General features: G+C 49.3%; 1 protein-coding gene across 4 annotated transcripts in view; it reads left to right on the top strand.

Moving 5' to 3' along the window:
- Positions 1-26,458, top strand: part of LOC100114694 (ecdysone-induced protein 75B, isoforms C/D) — a 138,425-nt gene that overhangs the window by 18,808 nt on the left and 93,159 nt on the right. For 2 of the 4 annotated variants that reach the window (XM_031929764.1, XM_031929762.1), the window contains exon 1: positions 2,249-2,657. The exons of the other annotated variants lie outside the window; for them this stretch is intronic. The gene's annotated coding sequence lies outside the window, so the exon portion shown is untranslated. Of the gene's footprint in view, positions 1-2,248; positions 2,658-26,458 lie in introns of those variants that run through there. 4 annotated transcript variants of the gene reach the window in all.

Genomic DNA, 26,458 nt, shown 5'->3' with positions numbered 1-26,458 from the left:
ACGTCTCTATGAAGCTCTATACCAGTAGTCACTCTTATCGGCCGATCGTCGTCCAGTCAGTTTTCCTATACACTATACCTTCGCCACGTAAAGCCGTATTATTCCGCAAATACCGGCGGACCCTTGCGTGTTCCAGTCGCTTACGTGCTTCGTCGATTTTGTGCGAGCACTGGACTGCGGTAAACACAAGGCTCAAACCGAGCGGTATTTATTTTATTGATTTCGAAACCGACAAACAATGGGCGCGTTCTCGTCCTCGCGAGCTCGCCAGCGTCCATATCATTACCTTATCTCCATCTACACTTCTCGTCCGCGCATCAGGCCTTTTTTCTTCCTCTATACCCTACTGCGATTAACATCGCGCGCTTACAACTCTGTCCCGCGGCGAACCATCAATCATTTCCTTTCCTCTGAAAATACATAACGAGATAGAGCGAGGAAAGGAGGGGACTTTGGAAGTTGCTATTTTTTTAACGCTCCTTTTCCCCTTAATTTAAAATCCAGCTCCATCTCGATAACATCAACCAATCAGTTTATCAGTGACGAGAAGCTTCGGAGGAACAAATCCGACTATACGCAACAACGCGCGCAGGAACTTCTTACTCGATCGAGTACGTATAACACAACTCTATAATACAAGACTCCAGCCATAGTGAAGAGGGAACAAAGTCGATTAGCTCGGACCTTACATGCAGCGTCGGCGTATAGGTGCAGCACAGCCGGAAGCCCGGCGAACATCAAAGAGCTCCGCGCGAGCTACAGGCTTCCTCTCTCGCTCTCTAAGCGCGGCTAATTAATTCCTCCCATCAGCACAACACACACTGTACGATGGCCGGGGATGAGAGACGCGAAAACTCTTCCGGTACGAGCAAGACGGCGATCGCTTTTTCCCCCTCGAAGCTTGCGGCAGTCCTGCTGCGACAGCGCGCGTTTGCCAGTAGAATAACATTTTCGAATATTATTTTGGCGACCCGGCCGTGACGAGTAAATGCGAGGAGATACGATATTGTTGCGTAGAGTACAGGCTCGCGGGTACCGATCTTCGCAGCTATGCGCGAAGCTCGGCATAGGCTACGGCGAGAGCATGTGCGTATATGCTACGCGCATATGTGCATCGGCAGCAGGGATATGCGGGGGTGGGGTGGGGGGAGTCGTATCAGTGACGTCACGCAGGTGCATAAATAGAGGGTGGGGGAGCTCGCTCGCGCAGGTGAAAGAGTCTCCAATGGCGAGGGACTTTCCGACCGGTCCCGCGGCTCGCTCCTCCTCGCGAAAGCTTGCGAGGGCGTGGCGTACGACAAGTGCGCCTGCGCCTTTCCCTAGCCCTCCTTTCCCTCCCGTTTAACTGAGAGAGAGAGACTCCTCTTTCTCTTTCTCTCTCTCTCTCTCTCTCTCTCTTTTCCTCTCTCGTCGTCTCGCGTCATCAGTGCTGCCGCTGCCGATGCTGCAGGAAGTGCTGCTGCACGCGGATGCCACGAGGTCAGACTCGCCGCGCCTCGTTTCTCTCCTCTTCTCTCGGAGAGACGGACCCTTGCACGCGCGGTATACAGCGATGCTCGTACATCGAATCGTTGATTTTGCGCTCTGTTTGCTCGTTAAATAGATATGAATACCTGGCGAGAGGTCGCAGCTGTATGCGCACACGAGAGCTGGCTCGAGATTATTTGAATGCCCGGTGATCGATTAACGATTTTTAATTCGCAACGGTCGCAGGTAGCCGCGAGCGCATGGTGCCATTGAAGGTTGCGCGCACTTGCTCCGCCGCAGCACTTACGTATTCGGCTCTCGGGCGCAGATCACACATTCAGCTAGCGCTTCGAGCGCCTTCGCTAGATGGCGGCTGGATCTCGCTTAGTAAGGCCTTTGCCTCTCTTGGCGCGCATTCGTTCTCCGCGAACACTCTGATTTTTCAAAGCGAAGCTGAGAGTCTCTAAAAGTCATCGTTACCCCGTCGATTCATCGTAGAAAAAAAATCGAACGATTCGAAGCGTGTACGTTTCGCCTGAAAACCAACAGGAGGCGTGTTCGCCAAAATTATTGCCTCCCTCCCGCGTGTGTTGTACCAAAAAAAAAAAAAAAAACGATGATTCGTCGGCGCACAAAAGCACGAATATACATAGGCATACAGGTATACGGCTAAAAGGTTGCCGCGCACTCGGGAGGAATTCGGGAGGAAAGAGGAACGTGCGCGCGCGCCGCTGGGTATATAGCATATAAGGGGAAAGCCAGAGGACCGCTCTGGTAGGGCCGGAGGGAGTAGGAACGAGTTGGCGCGCGCTCTGTTGCTGCTGCAACCCTCACCCCCGCGCGCGCCAACTTTCGTGGCCCAGCCGCCAGCGGCTCTTCAGACTCCGGAGTCCAGTCTGCCGCCGGCAAGCGTCGCGCATCCACCTTCGTAGCCGCGCGTTATCGCGTATTCCCGCATGCACTTCGCGCGCTCGAGATATCGTCGCTGCTCTCACTTTCGTTGACGCGACGGGTCGAAAATTGTTTCGTTGAGTCGTTATTCCGCGTGCGTTGTCGTGATAGATGTTTTTTTGTTTTCTCGAGGACTGGTGCTGAGTAGTCGCGATCAGTGTACTTCAACGCGGACGAGTGCAAAAGACACTGCAGCATAGGAGCTTCGCCAGTATAGGAGAAACCAGCGGCCGAAAGCAGTGAGTACACAAACACTTACAGCGCTAGCGACGAGAATGAATTCAAAAGCTCGCGGGAGATGATGATTATAATTAACGCGAGACTCCCCGTCGATCCGAACGGCAGAATAGACGAGAGCATGGCTTATACGCACACGTGGTCGCGGATCTCGAGGCTGTCGTTTGCATTGGATGACTCGAGCCGAACAATGTTGTGCGGAGCAGTGGCTCGTCGCAAGCTCTCTCGCGCAAGTTTAGGCTGCGTTTAAACGACTTAAGCGCGGACAATCTGCCCATTAACGTGCGTCCATACGGCCGTTAATGGAAGCCTATTGTTCGCGGAAGCTATCTCGTCGGTAATAGACGTCAGAGCAGCGCGGCAGCGAGCCACGTGTGTGCGAGCGCGCGCGCGGCCGAAACACGTGTAGTAGCCGGGAGAGAGAAAGCTTGTCGCGCGTATAGTCCCTCTCGGCTATATCTATACTCGCTGCAGCCCCGAGACGAGAGCGAGAGAGAGAGAGAGAGAGAGAGAGAGAGAGGGAATAGTAGTAGGGGGAGAGAACGAGCTGCTTGTATTGTGACTCAAGATGAGATCCTATTAGGATTACGTTAATTAATCTAATAAGTCGCGCCTGCGAGAGGGCCCTCGTAAAACTCCCCGCCGCCGCGTTATAGTGTTCTCCACCCCCTCGAGGCGCCGAGAAAGGATTCAACTCGTCGCGCTCGCGCGAGGAAGCTCTGCTTTCCGCCTCGCCGCGTTTCTGCTGCGGATCGATTATATTTCCTGCTCCTTTGCCTCGACGAAAATTGAATAGAAAAAAAATTGAAAAATTTATCACTACAAAATAATAATAATCCCACGAACGAGAGCGCTCGACGCGCCGCGAGTGTCCGCGAATTTCGTTGTGCCGAAGAGAGAGAGAGAGAGAGAGAGAGAGAGAGAGAGAGAGAGAGAGAGAGAGAGAGAGAGAGAGAGAGAGAGAGAGAGAGAGTTCCGAAATTCCGACGCGCTGCTCGGTGTGTTATACACAGCGGCGGCGGCGGCGAGTCGAGGGGCAAGAGCCGCGTCCTGGCGCGATTAGGCGCGCAGCCCGGCCGAGAAGGTGGCACAGGACTAAACACGCGCGGCGCAGAAAGTCCGCCTTGGCGAATAGAGGAAGGAAGGAGAGCAGGAGCGCCGCTGCGTTGCCTCTCACTATATACAAGCGCGTATATCGCGAATCTCGTCTGCCCGAAGGACATTGCACGGCCAGTGACCGGCTCTCTCTCTCTCTCTCTCTCTCTCTCTCTGCCGCACTGACTCACTGTATATATTCAACGTTTCCCTCTCTCTGCTACACTCTGCACTCCCTCACCTTCGGCGAGCCGGGACGCTCTCGAGCTCTCAAGGAAACGCAGCCTCCTCTCTCCGCTTATCCTCAGTGTCATTACCCTCTCGCGAGGAGGCGATATTCGCGAACACCAACGCGCGGAGATCGATGTATTTTCGTCTCTCATCGATCGCTCGCCGAGAGAGAGAGAGAGAGAGAGAGAGAGAGAGAGAGAGAGAGAGAGAGAGAGAGAGAGAGAGACAAGGCCGGCATACATTACACAGTCTTCGCTCTCACGTGCGCTCGAATTTTCGGAGACTATATGGCGAAATCGAGAGGCAGCCGTGCGTGGCACCAAAGTTGAAAGTTGATTAACGCAATACGTCACGGGCGCGAGACTTGTTTTCTAGTCGGTTAGACGCGCTCTCTCATATTACATCGGGTCCGCCAACGCGCGCCGGAATTAATATTAAATTTTACACGATGAGTGCAATTTCATTACGCCATTCCAGGCTCTCGCCTCGTCGAGCTATCATCCTCGCAAAAAATTGCCTTTCAAATTGCCATAGTGGCCCGGGCGAAGCACCTCTCTCTCACTCTTTTCACGATGCAGCCCGGCAGATAAGAGCCGGCTCCGAGAGATGACGACAGCTCCAAATTAAAAAGGCCTTCCCTTAATTAATTACCTCTCCGAAACGACTTTGATTGCATTTTTATCTCGCGCGACTCTCTCTCTCTCTCTCTCTCTCTCTCTCTCTCTCTCTCGCTAAATTTATAACTCGCTCTCGGAATTACATACACCGGATCCTCGCGCGAACTTTGCCCTTTCGCTGATGCAGTATAAAATCTCGCCTCGGAGAAAAGACAAAGACGCGTAATCGCGTTGCCGACGCCGCAAACATTCGCATGTAGTTGCGTATGACGAACGACGAGCGCAAAGTGGCTCCTGCACTTTTACGCGCGCTGCCGCCTGTTTATACAGAGGCGCAGGCTCTTACTGGCACGCGCTCACTCTTTCTCTCTCTCTTCGAGTCGATCAATAACAACACGGTGAATGCATGCCTATATGTACACACACACACACGCACACAGGCACGCAGGCAAGCGACGACTTACCCATTGCTATGCCGCCCCCGAACGCCACTTTATATTTTAGTGGAAATGTTCTACAGCCCTCTTCTAAAGACGCAGCTCGCGCGCCGCGCTCTGCTCTCTATGCGTGCGCGCAATCGTCGAGCCTCTACTCCTTTGCCCCTTCGCACTTTGCCGCGTAATCCTCTTTTTCATATGTATGTATAATATTGCTTTTCGCTCGTCTCTCGCCGCGGTCTATGGATGTATTTTTTGATTGACGAGCGCGTTACGTTCGCGCGCAAGATTAATCCGCGACGAGCCACGAAAGTAGGGCTGAGGAAACGAGGCTGTGTCTATAGAAAGAAAGAAGGATAACGACGCGTGCTGGAGGGATGAAAAAAAAGAAGTTATTGTCTCGGAGGAATACACAGGCGATAGTTTCCGGACTCGCGTATTTTTTCTTTATATCTCGGGCATTGTTGCGCTTCCTTTTTCTTCGCGACGACCGCCGAAACTTTTCTTCGACTTGGCCTCCTTCGTCTCGCTGGGACGGAATAGTTTTCTGCATTCATCCTTCGCGCATCGTCATGGCCCGACCGCAGTAGTGTCACTTTTTTCGCTCTTCTCGAGCAATTAAAGAAAACGTTTCTCGGGCGGTATACGCGACTATATGAAATATATATACGTATAGTTTGACTCAATTTCCATCCGGTCGCGCGTTAGGATTTCCTCGGCGTGGATCTCTCTTCTCTGTGCATGTGTATATAGGTATAGAGAGCGACTGTACGCCTCCCGCTTCTTCCGCACCTCGCTCGAGCTCTCCGCGCGCTTCTCGTCACCTTGGGATTTGATTGAATTTTTTTTCACACAGCCGAGAAATGTTTCCACCAAATGAATCCGTCGAAATATTGCATTCCGACAACAGCGTTTCCAATTTTTCGTTTAATAAAAGAAATTTCCCCGCGTCTATATACATACGCGTCTTCTTCGCAGCTATAGTACTTATATACACGCGGGCACGACGTCGTTCTCATTCCTCGCCGGCGTCTCGTCGCTCATCTCTTTCTTCCTCGGCGTAAAATCGCTTCTCTATGGTTTCTCGATTTAAATCATCGGCGTATACGATTGTCCGCGCAGCGATCGTTAGCGGTGCGGCTGCAATTTTTTCGGACGATTTCACACATGTATTACGCGGGAGTACACACACTGAGAAAAATTTGATAGTAGAAATTACTATTTGGGATAGTATATTTTACTGATTTTCATAATAAATTGGCAACAGACTTTTAAGATATTAGATTTTACTATCCAAAGATAGTAATTTTTGATGAAATTGAATTTTTAAAAATTTAATTTCAATTTCGCTCTGTTCTCTATATTTTACACCTCTTAGGTACTACGCGCTATTATTACTTTATTATTTATTATTTTTATTGATTATTATTATGCTGTTTGGAAGAACGAAAGAGATTAAATTTTTTTTTCGGCGACGGGAATCGTACCTGGAGCTCCGGCATGAGAGTCGAGTGCGCTGACCATTTACCTATCAATAGACACAGAAACTCATTATAATAAAATAAACGTAAAATGTCAACTAAAATACTGGTATACCGCAGAAAAAAAATTAAATTCAAACCTTCCCTGGTAGAAACATTAACGGTTAATAAGCTAAGTTTTGGGCCACTTAGCTAAGTTGTGGTTAACAATTTAAATAAATAAGAGTTTAAACATTATAAATGCATAGATATACACATTAACTCAAGATAAAACAGAACATTTGCTTGAAATTTGTCAAATGACTGTTACAATCCAGAAATTATAGAAAAATATCTTGCAATTGTGAAAAATCCAAATATTTGTAATAAAACATGCAAACGTTTTAATGCAAGAAAAAAAGGACTTAAAAATAATACTGTGTTGGTATAATAGACACGCATCATTAAAATATTAGCAACATTTTGCTTTATTTTTTTACATTCAAATTTGATAATAATGGTCAACTAAACTTAACTTTTTAACGGTTTTCACTCGTTAATTTTCTACCAGGGTTACCGACTGAGAATATTATAATTTTTCCCAAATTTTATAGTACATTTTACCATCTCAGATAGCACAAATTAATATCTGGTATAGTGAATTCTACTATAAAAGATAGTAAACATTACTAGCTTCCAAGTCTGTTACCAAATTATTGTCCGAGATAGTAATTTTTACTGTCCAATTTTTCTCAGTGCAGGGGCGCGCGGCATTTTTTCCACTTTTTTTTATTTTAATAAAGCTCGGCAGCGCTTTGTGTGTGCACAGGCAAAAAGGAGAATTTTCCGGGCGCCGTGTCAAATAACGCGAATCGCGTCATGCGCGAATTTTAATAGCGCCCGGAAATCGACGCGCTTCTGCTGTGCGTATGTGTATTCCGCGAAATTAATAACCTGTAACGGAGCCGCCGCCGCCGTCGCCGCGGGCTACATTAATCCGCCTTGTCAAGCGCGCACGTGAATCGTCATAATCCTTCTCTGGACTCGAGCTGATATATATATTCAAAAAATCTCGACGCGATTATTATAAATCGACAAACAGGCCTGTGTCCCGTTATGTATAGGTATGCGTGTACGTGTGGGTGCGCCTGTTCTAGTGTATAATTAGAGAAGCGAAAAGCAGGATCGAGTGTAGACGCAGTGACACAGCTCGCCAAGCGTATAGGTATCAGAAATTAGGAAACGGCTCTTCCTCCGTTTCGTGGCTTGATCCGCCTCTCTCTCTCTCTCTCTCTCTCTCTCTCTCTCTCTCTCTCTCTCTCATTTAGCAGAGTTGCAATAAGAGTACTGTCCAGTTTCCCAGGCCGTTCGCTCGCGGCGAACTTTGCGCGTTGCTCCCTCTCTCTTTGCTCGGGTATTCGCAATTCCAAGCCTGAGTGAGAGGAAGGGGGGAGGTGGTAGGGGCCTCGGATTCAATTATCCGATATTAAACTGCCCCTAACCACGTCCGTGTCGGTCCGGCTCTCTGTGAGTGTGTGTATTTGTGGCTGTGGGTGTGCGTGGGTTCAAATGGCTGGCCCTCGCCTATACTGCCCTCTGGCAGCTACCACCGCGCCTCTGCTACTAGTATTAGATTGAATGGACTTGCTGTTGTAGTTGCTGCTCTGATGTGTCCAGATACGTTTGGAGGAGCTCACTACGTCTAGTTGGATTCTCACTTCCCACGAGTTTTCTTCGGAGTATAAAAGGCAGGACAAGACAGCGTGAATCTGTACAGCTACAACGGCGCTGTATTATGGGTTTACTAGAATATATTAAACGACAGCTTGATTTTGCGACGCGATCATCGATTCGCGCGCACCTTGTTCTTTCCTCGAGACAGGGAGGGAGCGAGCTAAATTACATAATAGTCGCTTAATTGTCGTATACATGCGCATAATACGCGCGGTACATATATAAAGAGGCGGCGTCAAACATGGCTCGATGATGATTAAATTGACGCACGCCTGGGTGCACTGACTAAACAGTCATTATAACGACTAGGTCATAATTGCGTGGACCGGTAACAAACACGTCAGCAGATAATCGCGCTTGCTCTCCCCGCCGACGCTCTCCGCTACACATACGCATACTGCTCGGTCTATATACATTACGAACACACCGTTGCAGCTCGCGTGTGTGTACACGGCGTTTCGTCCTTCACGCGTTGCGCATCTATATACTACAGCCCACGCTATAGCGTATGTACACCTATATATACACGCCTAGGGCCTCCGTTAATTTAGCATTATAATTGATTTGCATATAGATTGAATCAGATAAATCCAAGGCGACGCGCGCGATTATCACAGCCTGGACAGACGCCGCTTCTATATTATATAGGTACGTGTAGCAGTGTGTCGGCTGCATACCAGCTCTGCGCCGTGTGTGTGTGTGTCGTATTGATTCGAAGAAAAGTTCCTCAGGCGCATACATCTACACACTCTCGCGCGCGGAGATTAGGATCGCTGGCGATACCGTGTTTATGCGCTCGCTATATAGTCGCGACGCGAAAGTTCATTAAAGCAGCCCGGGCTGATGGACACGTGCATGCATTAATCAAGATTTTAATTACTGCGACGTGTAAGCGCGGGGGCAGCGGCTAAAAACTAAACATAGCTTCTCCGGCTTCATTTCCCCGCGACTCTCTCGCTCCTCTTTCCTTGTCTGCAGCAGCAGCAGCAGCAGAGAGAGAAAGAGAGAGAGAGAGAGAGAGAGAGAGAGAGAGAGAGGGAGAGAGAGAGGGAGTCTAATTAGAGCCCTCTCTCTCTCTCTCTCTCTCTCTCTCTCTCTCGCGAGAAGCTCGAAGATTAAAAGCTGACTCTAAGTGCCGGGGCGAGCGAGCGCAGTGAGCTCTTGTCTGCGCAGCGGAGCAGTTTCTCCTGTCTCGTTTAATAGCGATCAGCAGCCATTCGCGAAGCAACAACGAAACTGAGAATGCATCGAGAAAATGAAAGTGGGCTTATGTTTGCATAAGCGCGCGCGCGCGATGTGAGAGAGGGAGCCGTATCGATTCGCGGACGATTGCAGCGCTGCGATACACGTAGTGGTACACGCGTCAGGTGTACTTTTAACGGCGGGGGCTGCGCTCTTATATATAGCCGATAGTCCTCAAAAGTGGGTTAAGTAAGAGGCCGTGTAGCGTCTTTGACATCGGTGCTATAGACAGACGCGCGTGCATACTCTCTTGGCCCTAACCCTGCGCGGAATATCCGAATGTATATGCAGTATACCCCGGCTGACTTTCACTCGGGAAGACACTAAAAGCTTTGCCGGTGTATCGCCGAGATTTTGCTTTTAGCACATGCGGGATAAAACACGAAGACGACGTAATACCGGGCTCTATGCTATATACGCATACACTATGTAAAAGCCCACTTGTGCCGGAACTTGAACGAGCGGTGCTGCTCGTCGCTCGTCGTCGTTGCTGTGTTGTTGTTGTTACTCAGCGGCGTCATTAAATCACGCGCAACGGCCCCTGCTATTGACTCCGCGGACAAATTTATCGTCGCGCGCTTCGCGCACGCGAACACACAACCCTTGCTCTCTCTCTCTCTCTCTCTCGCTCCCTGTTTTCCGCTCCCTGCTACGCGCCGCGCGCGCGCGTCATTGTTCTGCTTTATTCGCTGATTTGTGGATTTTACTGACCCCCTCGCTCTCCCTCTACATAGCTATATCTATCTTAATCCGCCTGTATACTCGAGGGGCAGAGAGAGAGAGAGAGAGAGAGAGAGAGAGAGAGAGAGAGAGAGAGAGGGGGAGGGAGCTGCACCTTCTTCTGCCGCCGCCGCCGCTGCACTCGTGTACCGGCGTTTTATGGCTCTCCGTGTCTGGCCTGCCGCAGATATCTTAATGTCTCGCTATATTCCCCTCGGCCTCACAACTGTGTGTATAGGAGGATTTCTCTTTTTCAAACTTGATAAAAAAACGAACGGCGGGATGTGCATTACGTAAAATCCGCTGCAGCGCAGGATCGGCAAATGGAGCGCGCAAATTGCAGATTGCCGGCGAAGCAAAACTTGGACTTTGGAGGAATAGTTAGGCACTCGGGTCGGCGGGCTCGCCTCTCTCTCTCTCTCTCTCTCTCTCTCTCTCTCTCTCTCACTCTCTCTTGGTATTTTGTGCAGACGCCGCAGCTATTTCACGCTTCCTTACCCTTTCCATCCCGCTCTCTTGTCTATGGCGTTCATTAGCCGGGCTAAATCTCCCAAATTGAATCAATTATTATGCTAATACACGCGCGGAGGGGGGGGGGGGAGGCCCCAAAAAGCCTCTCGCCGCTCCGAACTTTGAATCTCGCGATGAAATTACTCTCTCGCGTCAAGTCGAGCTCGTTTTTGTTTACGGAGTATATTATGGAACGGCATCGGCGTCTTCTCCGAATCCCCCTGCGACACACCGGGTTGATTGTTTCCTCGTAACTCATCTCATTAGCATACTCGACGAATGATCGTACACCGATCGGTTGATTGGCTCGTTTGAATTTTACATGGCACGCTGCCGCGAAAAAGATCGGACATAGTCACACAGCGTCCGCATATAGGCGTGTATTGTATACCCACACTTTTGTATACTTTTAATACGCGCTATCCGTATACATACTCGCACGACTTGTACGCGGCGCGCGACTATTGGCTGAGGCTTCGGTCTTATCTGCCGCAGATAAGGACCTGCCAACCCTTATAAATGCTTCCATTATGCGTAGCCCCTCTCGCCTGCGCTATACGGCGGCCGGTATCTCGTTTCCCCCTTTTCCACCTTCGACGTACACACACAAACACACGCACGTACACAGCGTGATAGCGCAGAGCGGCGCATCGTTGTCGCGTCTCTACTCCGCCGACTGCGGCGTATCTGATGAGAACACCGCGCGAAATTAATGTAACGGTTCCTCAAATAACCGCCTCTTCTGCCTCGGCTGATAAACGAAGGCCGAACAGCGCGCAACTTTGTCATATACACCCGCGCGCTCATTATTTTTAATAGTCCTTGTATTCCTCCGCTCGCATGCGTGTGTGCGCGTAATACGCGTGTAAACGTGAATCGTAGCGGGCGACGGTATAATTGCCGCTCGTTCGGAGCACACAGCATATACAGGTAGATATACGCGACTGCTGCGGCTGGCCGGACCTATTGTTATTCCGTGTCAAATTTCGAGCTTTACCGTCCGACTCATCCTCTCTCTCTCTCTCTCTCTCTCTCTCTCTCTCTCTCTCTCTCTCTCTGTCTCTCGTTATTGTACCGCGCGCGCGAGCCTTTGATTTTTCGCGCGAACGCGACGAGCATAATGGCGTTGTACTTAGCGCCGACGCAGTGTGTATCGCGGATCTTTTTACGTTTGGATGGAGAGTGAGAGAAATGAGATAAATAGGACTGCGCTGGCCATTAAAGACACACGGCATTATGTCGGCGGGCTGCTTCAGCTCTGTATCGGAATATAATCTGGAGCGTATAGTCTCACGCACGATTGGTATCGTCCGCATGCAGCCCCGTGCATGTGCCGCTGACGTCTTATCGGACGAAACCGCGCCTATAATTGGTCCATTGTTAGACCCGATGCTCCTGCAGCTGTTGGTCGCGCTCGCGCTAGGCTCCCATAATACCCCTGCAGCTCTTATTTTCTCACACCTTCTTTATTCCGATACGCGCGTAATTCTTCCTCACATTCGCGCAGGCGCATATAATGTACATCCCCGCACGGAGAAGTCCTCGCTCGACTGCAGCGGGCTGCAATTTTAGTAAAATACACACGAATAACAATAGTGGCGGATCGTCGCGCGCGATAGCCGCTCGTCGACTTCCGATCGGGATATTGAATTCGTGACATTTGCGCGCGGGCTTTTGATACGCGTACACACACACACACACACACACACACACACACAGAGCTATATGTGGATAGGATTCGCGCGCGCGCGGCCGCCGTTTATACTCGGCGAAAGGTGGAGAGGAAGTGATTTTTTACTCTGTATACAGCAAGCGCAGGCTTTTGCGGCTTGGCGCGTCCATTTCGAGCGAGTCGTGTGCCAGATGCGACAAAGCCCAACGGGCCGCGAGGAGTGCCGAAAATTATCTCCCGGCGATCGTCGTCTATTTTTCATGTGCGTGCAGGCTCTGCAGTAATGGAACTTGAACCGTATACACTGCAGGCAATAAGCGATAATCGGCGCGAATATGGGCGACCGTGCGGTTATACTAGATATACTATGGACTCTCTGGCACTGGGCAATTTTCATCGGTACTGTTCCGAATACGCGGGCTTCGCAGCCTGCACTTCCAGCACCGCCAGATGAACGCCGACTGGTGCGCGGGAACTCGCGTCGGCCTGGAAATTACAGGGGAAATTCGAAAGTTTGCGTCATAGCCCTCACTATATCCTGATGGCGCGAATTCGAAATGTTCGATCCGCTATATACGGTTGATGCGACTATTGCAGCCGCTTATCTTCCGCCGCGCATTTTTTTTCCAACTCGAATAAACGCAATCCGAGCTCGGCCGAACTTTGCAGAGGACGCGGGCGTGTCGGAGATACTTTATGCGACGGGCAGTCGATATAATTTCTCGGTCGCTGGGCGAAAACAAGGCTTGATTATTCGCAGGCAGAGAGGAGAGAGAGAGAGAGAGAGAGAGAGAGAGAGAGAGAGAGAGAGAGAGAGAGCGTGGGCGAGCGATCGACTCGCTCGTACACACACTCGCGCTCGTCGCGGAGAATTAAGTGGTCGAGATAAAATGCTCACGGGCCGTGTCGCTGCTGCAGCTGCTCGAGAGATCGAACCGGTAAAAACTTAATTATGTGCATTGACTCTCTTGCGAATGTTTTTCTCGCGGTATACCTATACTTCCTGTCCGTCAAACATCGGCGGACATTGACGTAGCGGTACGTGTGTGTACGCGGGAGTGCGATACGCGCGATTTCAAAAGTACAAAAAACAATTAAACACGGGTCGATGCAGTTATTTCCCTGGAGGCTGAGCGGGCGGTACACCGAGAGTGAGAGACTGATGCTTCGATCCTGCATGCGCGCGTATGTGCGAAGAGGCATTAAAGCGATAGAACGGCGACAGGGCGCGGAAAAATAAAGCGCGGCAATGAGATTACAGAAAGGCTGCTGCTGTGTACTATAATCGAAGGGGAAATTCGCGTGCGCGAGTGAATGAGCCGATGCCGCGGGGTCGGCGTGCATCAACGAAGAGCCGAACTGAGAGGCCGCAATGTTCGTTAATGGAAAGGACCTCCGGTACACAGAGAGGCAGAGAGACAGCGAGAGCTCTGGTGCAGGCAGCGATCGATTTATCGATAGACAGATAGACACACTCTTGCTTTACAGGGGTGGCTAATTACGTTTATTACCCCCTGCCGGTTATGTGTTTGCATCGCACACATTTACCGCTTGAATCCCCGGGAGACGGGCTTGCGCGCAGGCCGGGCCTCTACTCCCGCCTATATACATATAGCTGTCTCGCTTCCTCAAGCCGAGCGTGCAAAGCAACTGCCACTGTGCGGCTACTAAAGCGCTTCCGATCGTCTCGTTATTTTCATTTCTTTCTGCTCTCGATGCTGCATACGCAATGTATACTTACGACAGTCGAAAAGGAATGTGATCGCGCCAGCGTAATCAAGCTCGGAAACCTTGCAGTTCGATATCGCGCTGATGTAGGTATTATACGCGAGACACGACGCGACGCTGGTACACGAGAGAGCTGTGGGGGAAATGAGAATGAATGTAATAATATATTTAATATTCGCCGGCTCTCCCGGTGGCTCCTCTTCACTCTCGGTATTACAAGCCAACCAATATTCTCGCCCCCGCGTTCTCCTCCCGCCTCCCCGCAAGCCCGCAGACTCGCGCCAGCCTTCTATCTCGCATCCTTTTTCCCCCGCGCACGGCACACGTGCTCCTCTCTCTCTCTCTCTCTCTCTCTCTCTCTCTCTCTCTCTCTCTCTCTCTCTCTCTCTCTCTCTTCCTCCGTATCCACAGTTTCTATACCGTGCATAATATACATGCGTATATGCGCTAACGTTCAAAGTACACCGACATTATTTCCGCTCTAACCGACAGGCTCGTCGTTTCTCCCTCGCGAAAAATTCCTACGATTTTCAGCCATTCTATGCCCCATACGCGGGTGTAATCGGTCCCAATTTCGCTGCAGCGCCTTAACGTGTCGTTAGAACTTCCGCCGAGGATGTATACGATATTCTTTCTCATAAGCTAATATCGCGCGCTGAACCTACAAAAATTTCATTCTCTCTTCGCGGGGGCGGCTGTCTTGAAAATTCCTCGCGGCGCAGAAGCAATCGCTTTAAGTGCGCCTCTCTCGGCTCCTGCACAATCCTCGCGGCTCCGTATATACACTGATACACGATGCACCCTTCTCTCTCTCTCTCTCTCTCTCTCTCTCTCTCTCTCTCTCTCTCTCTCTCTCACTCAGCCTTTCTTCAATGATTTTCCCGAAGCTGCCTCTCTGCTCCTCTGGGAGACTGATGCCATTATACTCAGCGCGCCAGCAAATTATACAAGTTTAAAGCGCCGCAAGCCCCGGTTTCGTGTGCACGTTGAGTATATTGTGCTAGTAGAAAAGGTCGAGATGGGCGAGACACTCGAAGATTCGCGTTTAGAGATCGATATTAGCGGCGTGCAGCCACCTCGGAATAGATAAAGCAAACTCGGCGAGGCGAGAGGAAGAGGCGAGAAAAAAGCTAAAGGGATACAGGAACGAGAGCCGTAAAAGAAGAGAAAAATTACTTCCTGCCGAGTTATTGGGTTATCGTGTGTATGATTAGCGCAAAAACGTGGCTAACACGTGTGGCGTGCAAAAAGCGCGCTCCGCCGCCGCTGCCACCGTTGAAAAAGGAGGAACGCGTGCAGTGCATATATGTATACATGTATATAGTCGCGCGGGAGCACGTGAGAGGACGCCCGGCTCTATATAGCGACGACGGCAGTAGCGGCGAGTCTTGATTTACGCGAGGTGGGCGTGCCCGCACGGAAGCTACAATTAGTTTATTAATCCCCGCGTCGGACTGACAGAGAACCGTCGCGGCTCTGATCCGGCATTACTCCTCTCGCTTCGCGCGCACTCTCTCTCTCTCTCTTTCTCTCTCTCTCTCTCTCTCTCTCTCTCTCTCTCTCTCTCTCGCTCCCTAAATATAACAATCAAATAAACGTGGGGCCCGCAACTTTTATACGGCCAATTAATTTGAACCTCATTAAATCAATAAAACTTCGCGGACTATCCCTGCTCGTAAAGCATCGTTCCTGGAAGCTGTATTGCAGCTGCTGCATGCTTCAGAAAGATAACTTTATTATTGCACTCTGATGATACTTTTATACTTTTAATTATAATTACATGCAGCATGTATAACATCGGTGCAGAATTACACCGAGTGCTGTATAATTGCATGCTTTCTACGAAATTTTCATTTTCAAAATTAATGTTTATTAAGCTACTTATTTTGATTACATTCCCTATGATTTTGAGAACTTGCCAGAATTGCGAACACTATACCAAAAGAGTCCTACAATAGCAACTGACGATTTCTCATTTTGTATATCATATCAGCTTGTTAGTAGAAAAACTGCGTTTCGCGGAGGTAGCATGGCTGGGCTGTAAATCTTGTAAAATCATAGATCGACGATGAATTTTACTATTGAAATCTCGTACGCAAAAAGATTCAATACAAAATTCTTTCTCGCATAAGCGCAAAACTTTCTAGGATCAAATTGCGAATTCCTGGATATTTCCTCAAAATAAAAATCCGGGAGAATTTCCCGAGTCCGTATAAACCCGGTTTATAGCATGTTTCTATTATATAATTTTATACCGCCATCGATGAGCCACATGTCGCGTGAGCAAAGTGTCGCGGGAAAAAATTATTCCGCACGTTGCGAGGATAAAGAAGAGTAAGAGACCGCGCGAGCTCTTTTCTGCACCGCGAAACTTCTCGTCGGGCGGCGCGTGCGTTACACATGTGTGTGCGTGATGCTCGTCTCTCTCTCTCTCTCGCTCTCTCAGCCTCCTCTCTTTTACGAGCTTTATTCATAGCGTCGCCTCGCTAATAAAAAGTGCGGCTGCGCGCAGAGACATTAAACTCCTCATAGAAAGCTAGTCGTCTGTATACACCTGCACTCGTTAACAAAGTATACATTATATTGCGTAAAAAAAGGGCGGAGGAAGAGACTGAACGAGCGCGCGCGCGCGAGAGAGAGAGAGAGAGAGAGAGAGAGAGAGAGAGAGAGAGAGAGAGAGAGAGAGAGAGAGAGAGAGATACGTGAGTCGGCGGCGGCGCGATCGTAAAAAGCCGACAGCGGCTTTTTTCGTCTGTGTTTTCGCAGAGTCGAACACGTACGCGCGCGCAGCTCGAGGGACGCGCGGCTGCAGCAAAAGTGCTGCGGATGGATATACAACCGGGCAAATCGGCCCGTAGCACCCCGCGATGCAGCAACAGCAGCCGCAGCTGAGGAGGCGCGTGCGAGAAAAGTATACGCTGATATCCTCCGCTCCTGCAGCCTCTTGAATCCTAACCGCCGAGAAGGAGAAAGAGCGAGAGAAGGAGGTAGAGGGAGGATAGTAGTGGACTGTTTTACGATCGGCTCGATTTTTCCCCTTTCGCTTCGATTTATGATACGCCAAAGAGAAATTATTGATCGCGGCCCCTCCTCTCTTGCCTCTTATTTGACTAACGCGTCTCTTTTTATGTCCCAGCCCTGTCCCACTCCTCTGCCTCTTCTCGATTCTCATTGGCCGAACGACGAATTCGAGTTTCAAAAGACCTGCAATGGGTCGCTTCTTAATGCGCGCACAATCGGCGCAATCGCTCGAGCCTTCATTTCGATGCGTTGCTGCCATGGAAGAGAGAGAGAGAGAGAGAGATAGAGAGAGAGAGAGAGAGAGAGAGAGAGAGAGAGAAGAAATATTTGCCTTTGCGTAACGCGCGAAGCTCTGATGACGGGATCACAATAATGCCGTAAACGCATTCACACAGATCCGCTACGCAGCAGTCGCGCCTTCTTTCCACGCGAGCCAGAAGCGTTGACCCCATGATCATTTATCGCGGCGTCTCCATACACACACACACACACACACACGCACACAACCGTCGACCTCTCCCCCAAGCAATTGCCGAGTCATGGCTATGCTAATGAGCCGGATAAATAATTCACCGACTACCGCGCTCGATATACTCGATCATTCTTATTGCGAGTCAATGGAATCAAGATTTTTCCCCGAGATAGCTTGGATTTCGCTTGAAATACGCTCTTTACATGTATACCGAGAACTTTTTTTTGGCTCGGAGGATACAAAGAGCCAACTTTCTTGGTTTTATTTTCGTGCCATACTGCTGACGTTGACCCTACAAGAGTTCTATTTCTTTTCGTTTGTCCAGAATTATAGCTGAAAACAAGTTGGCATTTAACGAGTAAATTTTTATTTACGATTGCCTGATGTGTTGAAGCATCGGTAATCAGAGTAAATAACTCATCAGGTCTACCAGATAGATGTGGCGCGCTATTAATTCCACGAGAATTCAGACTTTAAAGCCACGCTGTAGAACGCTTTCTTCGGAATAGAATTAGCTCCGATCGGATCAATAGATACTAATCAATAGATAATAATACGCCGGGCTGTGCCGTCATTCCGATGAGGCTTATAATACCGAGTTACTCGTCTTCAGCGATCTTCATCTGTACTGGGAATTTCATTTCATACATAAACTATACAAAGCAACGGTATTTTGGTGCCGCCTGTACGACACGAATATTGGAATTGCTTCGAAACCTGGTCTGCTTCATCCAACATTTTCACCTTAAATCTGATGATAAAGAAAATTTAAGTAGATTTTATATTTCTGGCATCACTAAATGAAATAGTACACTTGCCGGTTTGAGCATTTCGATGCGGAAATTCAAAATAGTCTCAATTAGAGCTAGTGATAATTTTTACGTTTACTTATACATAATTTCATTATTGATTTTATTTTCTCAAATTAGAGAAAGCTTTCTGTCCTGAATATATTTCTGTTACAGTTGTTGCAAATAGACTATTTAATTCTACATAGCTTAAAGTATGATTGCAAAAGACAAAAATTACTTGAATGCTTAATATATTGATATTTTTTAATTAGAAAGAAAGACCAAGTTGGCGAGTTGTTCATGCAAAGCGTAGGCGATTATCGTTCCAAACTCCCATTAGAAGTCGTTAAGGTAGTATTGGGTCGATGTATTTTCGCGGATTGCTTTGCGCTTCTAACTTTCTTTACTTTTTCTCGAAAATTGTCTATTTCAAGTTGGCTCTTTAAAAAAAAAACACGAGCATAACGCATGACTCTGAATTAAACTTCAGAATGATGTTCGCTATTTTATTTTCGATTCCGACAAGAGCCAATAAAGTTCTGCCGATCAATATCGCATAAAAAGCTTTTGCTCACTGTATTCGGCTTGGATTGCTATACGGAAGTGCTATACATTATTTGCACGGATAAAATTCTATAACAATCCAAGCAAGAACTAATTGCTCCCGAAAAAAACAAACAAAAAGAGATGGCTCGATTGTCTTTTTTTTTAATTTTCAGCCGGCTAACAAGATTGAAATGGACGCGGTGTATACCCGTAGCATTACAATTAATCGGAATAGAAAACAATGTAAAAGAATGACTTACAGCATCGTAGTGTCTGATCGATGTATATATCAAAGTTAACAAAGTTAAATTGATTATTGTTGATTAGAGCATCAGATATACAGCTTCGTATCTCTTTTTATCTCCTCTCTCTCTCTCTCTCTCTCTCTCTCTCTCTCTCTCTCTCTATTGCACTTGCAGGGGCTTTAATAGAATATCGAGCAATAGCGCCTCTTCGGTTCTGTCGCGCTTGCGCGAAAAAAGGGAAATTAACGGCTATAAATAAAAGTTGTAAATGACTTGTTTTTTTTCCTTCTTTTTTTCGTTCCCCTATACTGCTCCTATCAAATTGTTTGCGATCCATCGAAGCCCTGGCGAATCTGTACATTTGAAAAATGAAAAAAGCATAAAACCTCAGTCATAAATTGGCTGATCGGGCGCGAGTTCTGGGGCGGAGTATATGGCGCGCTCGGGCGACGCGCGATGATAAAAATCCGGTGGTGCTAAAGCTGCAGGGAAAGAGAGAGAGAGAGAGAGAGAGAGAGAGAGAGAGAGAGAGAGAGAGAGAGAGAGAAAGAGCGCTCGCTCGTTATCCGGCCCCATCCCCGAAACTTTCTGTAAAACTTGCGCGCGTGTCCACAGAAATAAAACTATATACGTCTCTTTTCCGCTGATCGATGCGGCATTAGACCGACAATGCTTCTCTCCGTGAAATCGCGTCTTTTTCAAAACTGCAGCACTGGTGTGTACGGCGGCGCACACGGACGAACCTCTCGGGTGTGTGTTCGTGTGCGGCGGCGACACCGGAGATACGCCGTTCTCGAATTTCCATACACGCTCGGACAAACCGAGCCAGACAAATGCGCACACATCCAGGCCAGAGTCGCGCGGAATATATTCACTTCCGGCAATAGATTTGCCTGACCTCTCCCCCTTCTGCGCGCGCGAGTGCGACGCATAGTTAGTTAGGGGTTAGGATCCCGCTCGCGCTTGTTTGTCCACGCGACAGAGAGGGAGATACTTGAGTCCGCGCCGCACAATCGGCCCATTGTGCCCCGTGATTTGTGAGGACGATTTTTTGACTTCCGCGCGCGGGGGGCGACGGCGCTGCAGCTTCTATATACTATGCGTGAGAGAGAGAGAGAGAGAGAGAGAGAGAGAGAGAGCCGGAGGTTCTATACCGGTTAAGGGTTGATCGATTTATGGCTCGGTGACGAAAGTTCGGGACACACGCGCGAAAAACTTACGAGGTCGACTGAATCTTCTTATATTCCCCACGGTTCCAACTTCCCTATTTTTTTCCTCGTGCATTGTTCATTAAAGCTGGCAAATCACTGAATACCAGCTGTATATTATACGCTCGTATATAGTCGCGACAACGCTACCATAAATTACCTGCCACCTTAGCGCGATATCGCAGGCCGATTAGCTGATACGTCCACCTATAAGCTTTCCACGGCGATCGGTTAACGATCGTTAAGTCGCGCGCGGGCTTCGTTCCAGACTTATAACGGGTTATTACGGAGGAGGGAAAAAATTCAATAATTATTCATCTCGCTTAAAGAGCTATGCAACTCGAGAAGAGAAGAAACGGTCGTTCATTATGTGTCACACGCTCGCGCTCATTAACGACACACACACGCACGCACGCACGCACACACACACACACACACACAAACACAGACGTATTATGTGTACAAGCGAGCAAGCGCGCGAGCTTTTACTTTCCGTCTAATTGGCTTTCGAATCCGCTACTTTTGCCTCGCGTTCCAGCCTTTTTGGATTTACCTCTGTACGTGTGCATAAGTCCGCCGCTAATTGGATGCAAGCGAGAATACCTCTCTCGTCACCGTAGGTATATCACTTGAGAAAAATGGTAAAGTCTGCTTTGTTGGACGGATGGAAAACGCGCGTGCTATCTTTCGGACTCATTCGATATTCGAAGCCGGATTTCGAGTTCGACCCCTATTTATTCAAGAGCATTTCGACACCTCGAAGGCACTTAAGAGGCTCTCTCGCGAGCCTCGAAAAGTCAATAGATCCCTTGGGAGTGCCAACGAGCGTCTTTCGCGTATACACATTCAGCCGGAGATCAAACAACAGTTATGCAGCGGTCTCCTCGCTCTCGACGACCAGTGCTACATCTTGCCTCGCTGCCTTATTATCCATATCTTACATACTGCACCGCGAGAATTTCGTTTTTTTCAATTCGAAAATACACGGCGGGCTAATCACGCAAGGGGATTAACGGAGTTGGGCCGGATTAAAAAAAAGCATCGTTCGTCGAGAGTTTAAATAGATTACTCCGAAATTCCCTCGCGTACGCGCGCGTGATTAGCTTTTTATTGCTAGGACAAACTAGTCCCGTGCGAGCGCGCGCGCGCGTGAGAGAGGCAGAAATAAAAATCAGAGCTGCGCCGCTGAAAAAACAAAACATCGAGCGAAGAGAAAAAATCCGGCTCCCGAAAAAGGGTATTTCCGCGCGCGCAACAGCGTCGGCATCAGGCTTTAGTTCCCGCCTCGTAAATTCGCGTGCCGGTGCATAGAGCGCAAAAATAATTAGCCGCGCGCGAGGTCTTCCCCTTATAATGGCGGGGACTACTGCGTTAGCGCAATCCAAACCGAGAGCGTTACCGCGCTGTTTTGTAATTTAAATTAATTGAAAAATATGCACTGTGTGCGTTGTGTACGTTCGATTGCGCGTGGGCTACAACAGCAGCGGCAGCGGAATATAACGGGACACACGTACACGCGCCGTACAGCCGCCGGCCAATCATTCGCGCCAGCCGGCAATAGCTTATTGGTTTTTCGCGCTGATTTGATTCATTATCATTCTTGTTATTTATATTTGCACGCTCGATTGCACCTCGCGGCGCGGCACAGCTGGCAGTCTAGCGAGGGGAAAAAAAAGAATTCCGCGGATTACGTCCGCGGCTATAGCAACGCCTGTCAAAATCTCGCTCTGGCTTCCCGCACGTATAACTTCTAATTCCAAGCGCCGGCGGACGGCCTATTATTGTCCCCTTTTCTCTCACGCGCGCGCGCGTCAACGAGATTTTACGTTTAATATTTTTGCGATGGTGACGTAACATAAAAAATGCTTTAGCGGGACATACAGCCACTGATATGCACCGGACGCTTTTAATGAGATGTACAAATATTTCTAAATTAACGCGACAAACGAGGATTGAAGGTCGGGAGCTACAGGGTGTTTTGTTTTTTGTACAGGTAGGAAGAACGTTTTTTTTTTGTTTTTTTCCCATTTTTTTTGCGCAGTGCGCGCGTACGCTCGTTAAAACGTTTGAAGCGTGAATAGCAATCATTATACCATACGCACGAGGCCCGAGTGCGTTGTTGCGTCTAAAGGCTTTGTGTAAACAACGATAATTCACCTAGTTGCTCAGGCAGGCCCAAGCGGTCGGAGGTGGCTGATTGTTTTCGAAGCTCTCGCGCGACTGCATCGCCTCTGTCTTTTTGTGATTTGTCGATTCTGAGACCGAGAGAGAAAGTGGACTCCTTTTTACTAGGTGAATTACTTCGACTTCGTTTTTAGAGTGGAAGAAAACGCTGTAATCATATTACAATGTTAGAATCGTATTTACAAAGAGCGATTTTGTGTACCCCAAAAATTTGATTTTGTCCTTTTAATTTCACACCGTGCGCGTACACACTGCAAATTTTAGCAGCCGATGCCAGGAGAAGAAGAGCTGCGCGTGTGTGTACGTATACGCGGGAGATGGAGACCGCAAGGCTGTCGAATAAGTCCGTAGCACACGCGAAGAGTGGACAGCGGCGCCGCGATAGGATGCGAAAAAGCAGAGAGAGAGAGAGAGAGAGAGAGAGAGAGAGAGAGAGAGAGAGAGAGAGCCGATCGGGAATTGGCGCGTCCGGTTCTTTGCGACTCCGCGCGCGCAGGGTAGTTTTCAGGCGAGAAAGGAAAGGAAAAGAGATAGAGCGGCAGCAAGATGCGTCTTTAATCATTCACGAGGGCCTGTCGGCGCGCGTTCTCGCGAGCGGCGGTCGAGCCTTTAAACGGTCCTGCTGAAATTCGTCTGGACGTCGTCACGCCGAAGGAAATTTAAATCCTCTTAAATATTGAAAGAGCCTTGGCTGCTGCTGCTGCTGCTGCTGCTGCCGCTTCTGCAGAGCGACGTCTATATGCGCTCTGGCTTGTGCACTACTGTCATGCCTAATTCATTCCTCGACTCGATCCTCTTTTCGCTATGACTTGTCGCCTCCTGAATGAAACATACGACTTATTTTCCAACTGCTCCTCGTGCGTTTCTCTCTTACTCTCCTCTCTCACTCTTACCGGTCTGCCTCGCTCGACTTTTACGTCGTCGGTTGCTTAGAAAAATTCAATTCAATCCTCTCACACGGCACACACTACAGACCAGCTAGACAACTTTATTATTGATGCGCCGCAGTCGTGCGCAGTGGAGCAGTGTGCGCCACTGTCCGTTGAATTAAATCCGCGTTTATTTTATTCAAATTCAGCCTGCGAGAGATCGAATGGCTCTAGTAAAAAATCTGCGAAATCCCACGAGGGAGTACATCATACGAACACTCAAGGAAGATTGTCTCTGCAGGCTGTGTGCGTTATACACTCGTACGCGCGCAAAAATAGGCCCGAGTAAGAGGTGAGACTGCGTCGAGCCGTAAGAAAGAAAAAGGAGAAACACGTTCGAGTAAAACGATTCAATGGCATTCCAACGAGAGCAAAACGCTCTCGGAACATTATACCGGCGCCGCGTGTGATACCGAAGTGTCTGAGTAGCTGTGTTCCGCGTAGGCTGGGCGAAAATTTGCATACGTTGTGCATAGGCGAACGAGGCTGAAAAAATGATTCCGTTCGGAAGAGTTCATTCTCCAGTTTGCAGTTCGCGCGCCAACGAGGCATTGTCGTAGACGTCAACCTCGCTCTTTCACTCTCGCGCGCAAGCTCTGAAATTTAATTAAATAATTTCACGGTTTTTCTCTCGCTATTAAGGAGTGCGGCGTTATAGACTGTATACGAAAGTGGCTCTTTCTATGCACACTTGCCGAGCTGCCGTCTCGAGATAATTAATTTCTCGGCTATCAAAGCTTTAAACGCGGCGATTTCGGTATCTCGTGAACAACAAAACGCGCGCGGACGTACATAGTCAGAGGACGGAGATTATTATCCGTACGTACGTACGTTCTACACGACGCGTATCAGACACAGCTGCAGCTCCGGGTGATGATTAGTTGCCGGCAGCTAAGAGGTTTCTCTTGCCGGGGGAGAGAAGAAGCCGCCCCGACTAGCTATCAAAGGACGCGCGTGGGTCTGATTAACCTCTCCCTCTGTGCGCGGGTCGAGTGCGGCTTTCTTTCTTACGTCCTGCGCAATCTCCATTGTCGATGCAGCAACGGATTCGATGCTACGCGGGAGGAAAGGTTTAATTAGATAGAGCCTGCCAAGTATTTCATTAGGTTAGCCCCGTTTTCAGGAAATTCATTAGAGCTGCGCTTTTCGATTTCTCCTTGATCGCGCGGCTCGGTCCGGTCGAGGTGATGGAGCTGCCGAGAGAAGATGAAGGCGGCAGAGGCTTTGTGTCGCTCACGTGCGCAGCGCGCGGCTCCTCTTTTCTTTTTTCTCACGTAGCTAATCGACAAGTCCAATCGAAAAGCGCGCCCGGCAAAGGACGCCGCTTGGCTTGCTTGCTTACTCTCTCTCTCTCTCTCTTCGTACGTGGGCATCTATTTTGCAGTCGTCGCCCGCTTCAAAGGACTCGCCCTTAGACGATCGCAATTAATTCGCGACTGAAGGGGGTTAATGGATTTCCATGACGCCATTGCGAGTTGAGCTGATCCCTGCCAGGCACCGCGAGCTCGTCAAGGGCTCCATAATGCAGCGCTGCGTGCAATTTTAAGCAAGCCTTTATTCCGCCACCTCCCTCCCGGCGAGTGTTCCTCCCCTCCGGGCCGGCACTCCACGAAATCCCGCCGCCGCCAGCACCTCGCACACGTATATAAGACTCCGGTCCAATTACCTCCTTGCTACGCCGGCTGCTGTTGGAAAGGGGTTGCATGATAGTTAATTACACCCCCTGCTCGCTCTCTCTCTCTCTCTCTCTCTCTCTCTCTCTCTCTCTCTCTCTCTCTCTCTTTCTCTTCGAGTCTTCCCCTATATAGGCAGCTCCTCTCTCTCTCTCTCTCTCTCTCTCTCTCTCTCTCTCTCTCGTTCCCCCCTTGTACCCGCTCGCACACCGCCACTGCTAATTACTATTTTTAAAACATTAAAAGTAAAGTTTGTTAAATGAGTGGGAGTTAATTATGAAGCTACCGGGTTGGAGGTAATTGGAGCGAACGACAAACAAAGGCTCGTACCTGCAGTTCTCTCTTTCTTCCTCTTTCCCTCTCGTAGCTGCCGCCGCCTCCGCCGCCGCTGCTCCCCTGTCTTTGTCGTTATTTCTCTTTGGCCTCTCTTTTCAGCCGAGGCGGCACTTTATTTTCACGGAAAATTTCTGATCCATCCCGCCGCCGCCACCAGTGCCGCCGTTAATCCCTAGCCACGCGGCCACTCGTTGTCCAGCTTTTTCATTCAACTTTGCCAATTAACTTGAAAGAACGCCGAGAGCTTTTTTGCCTTCTTCTTCTTCGACAACCCCCTCCTTCCCCTACAAGTGCAGCAGCAGCGGCTGCAGCGGGACTTTTTGCAGCGCCGCTTTTCCCAAGCAGGAATGCGACGCGTTAACGAGCCCCGTACGCGTTCACCTCCTTTCCGCAGCGATATTCCCGAAATAGGCCACGACTTTTCGTTATTTCCGCCGCGGCCCCATCAGTCTGCAGACTCGCGCGCACGCCCCGCGAGCAGGCGTGCAATGTCTCTTCTTCCTCCTCCTCCTCCTCGCACCGGCTACTCCGAGTTATGCCTCTAAAGAGCTTTCTATTTACGCTCATCTCTCGCCGGCTCTGTGCGCTGTGTGACGATTCAATTCGAAAAAGACAAATTTGTCTTTCGTGCGCTCTCTCTCTCTCTCTCTCTCTCTCTCTCTCTCTCTCTCTCTCGATGCCTTCGATTCCGACCTCTCTCGCTCTTCCTCTGCACTCTGCAGCGACTCTGTCGTGTGGCATGCGGCCGTAGTCACGTCGCGGCGGCGGCGGCGGCAAGAGGACAAAAGCTGCAGAAAATTAGAGGGAAAAGAGACCGGTGCGCCGAGAGTGGGACTGCGTATACGCGGAATGAAAAAGGTCGAGCGCGTGCTTTTCTGAGAAGCCCGCGCCACAAAGATGGAACTTGACGTATGTCCCGGCTCTCCCATTCCTTGTCCTCGTGTTTAGTTAA

Source organism: Nasonia vitripennis, chromosome 4 (assembly GCF_009193385.2).
Source record: "Nasonia vitripennis strain AsymCx chromosome 4, Nvit_psr_1.1, whole genome shotgun sequence".
NCBI lineage: Eukaryota > Metazoa > Arthropoda > Insecta > Hymenoptera > Pteromalidae > Nasonia > Nasonia vitripennis.
Note: the sequence above shows the minus strand (reverse complement) of the source record. Positions and strands in the feature narration are given on the sequence as shown.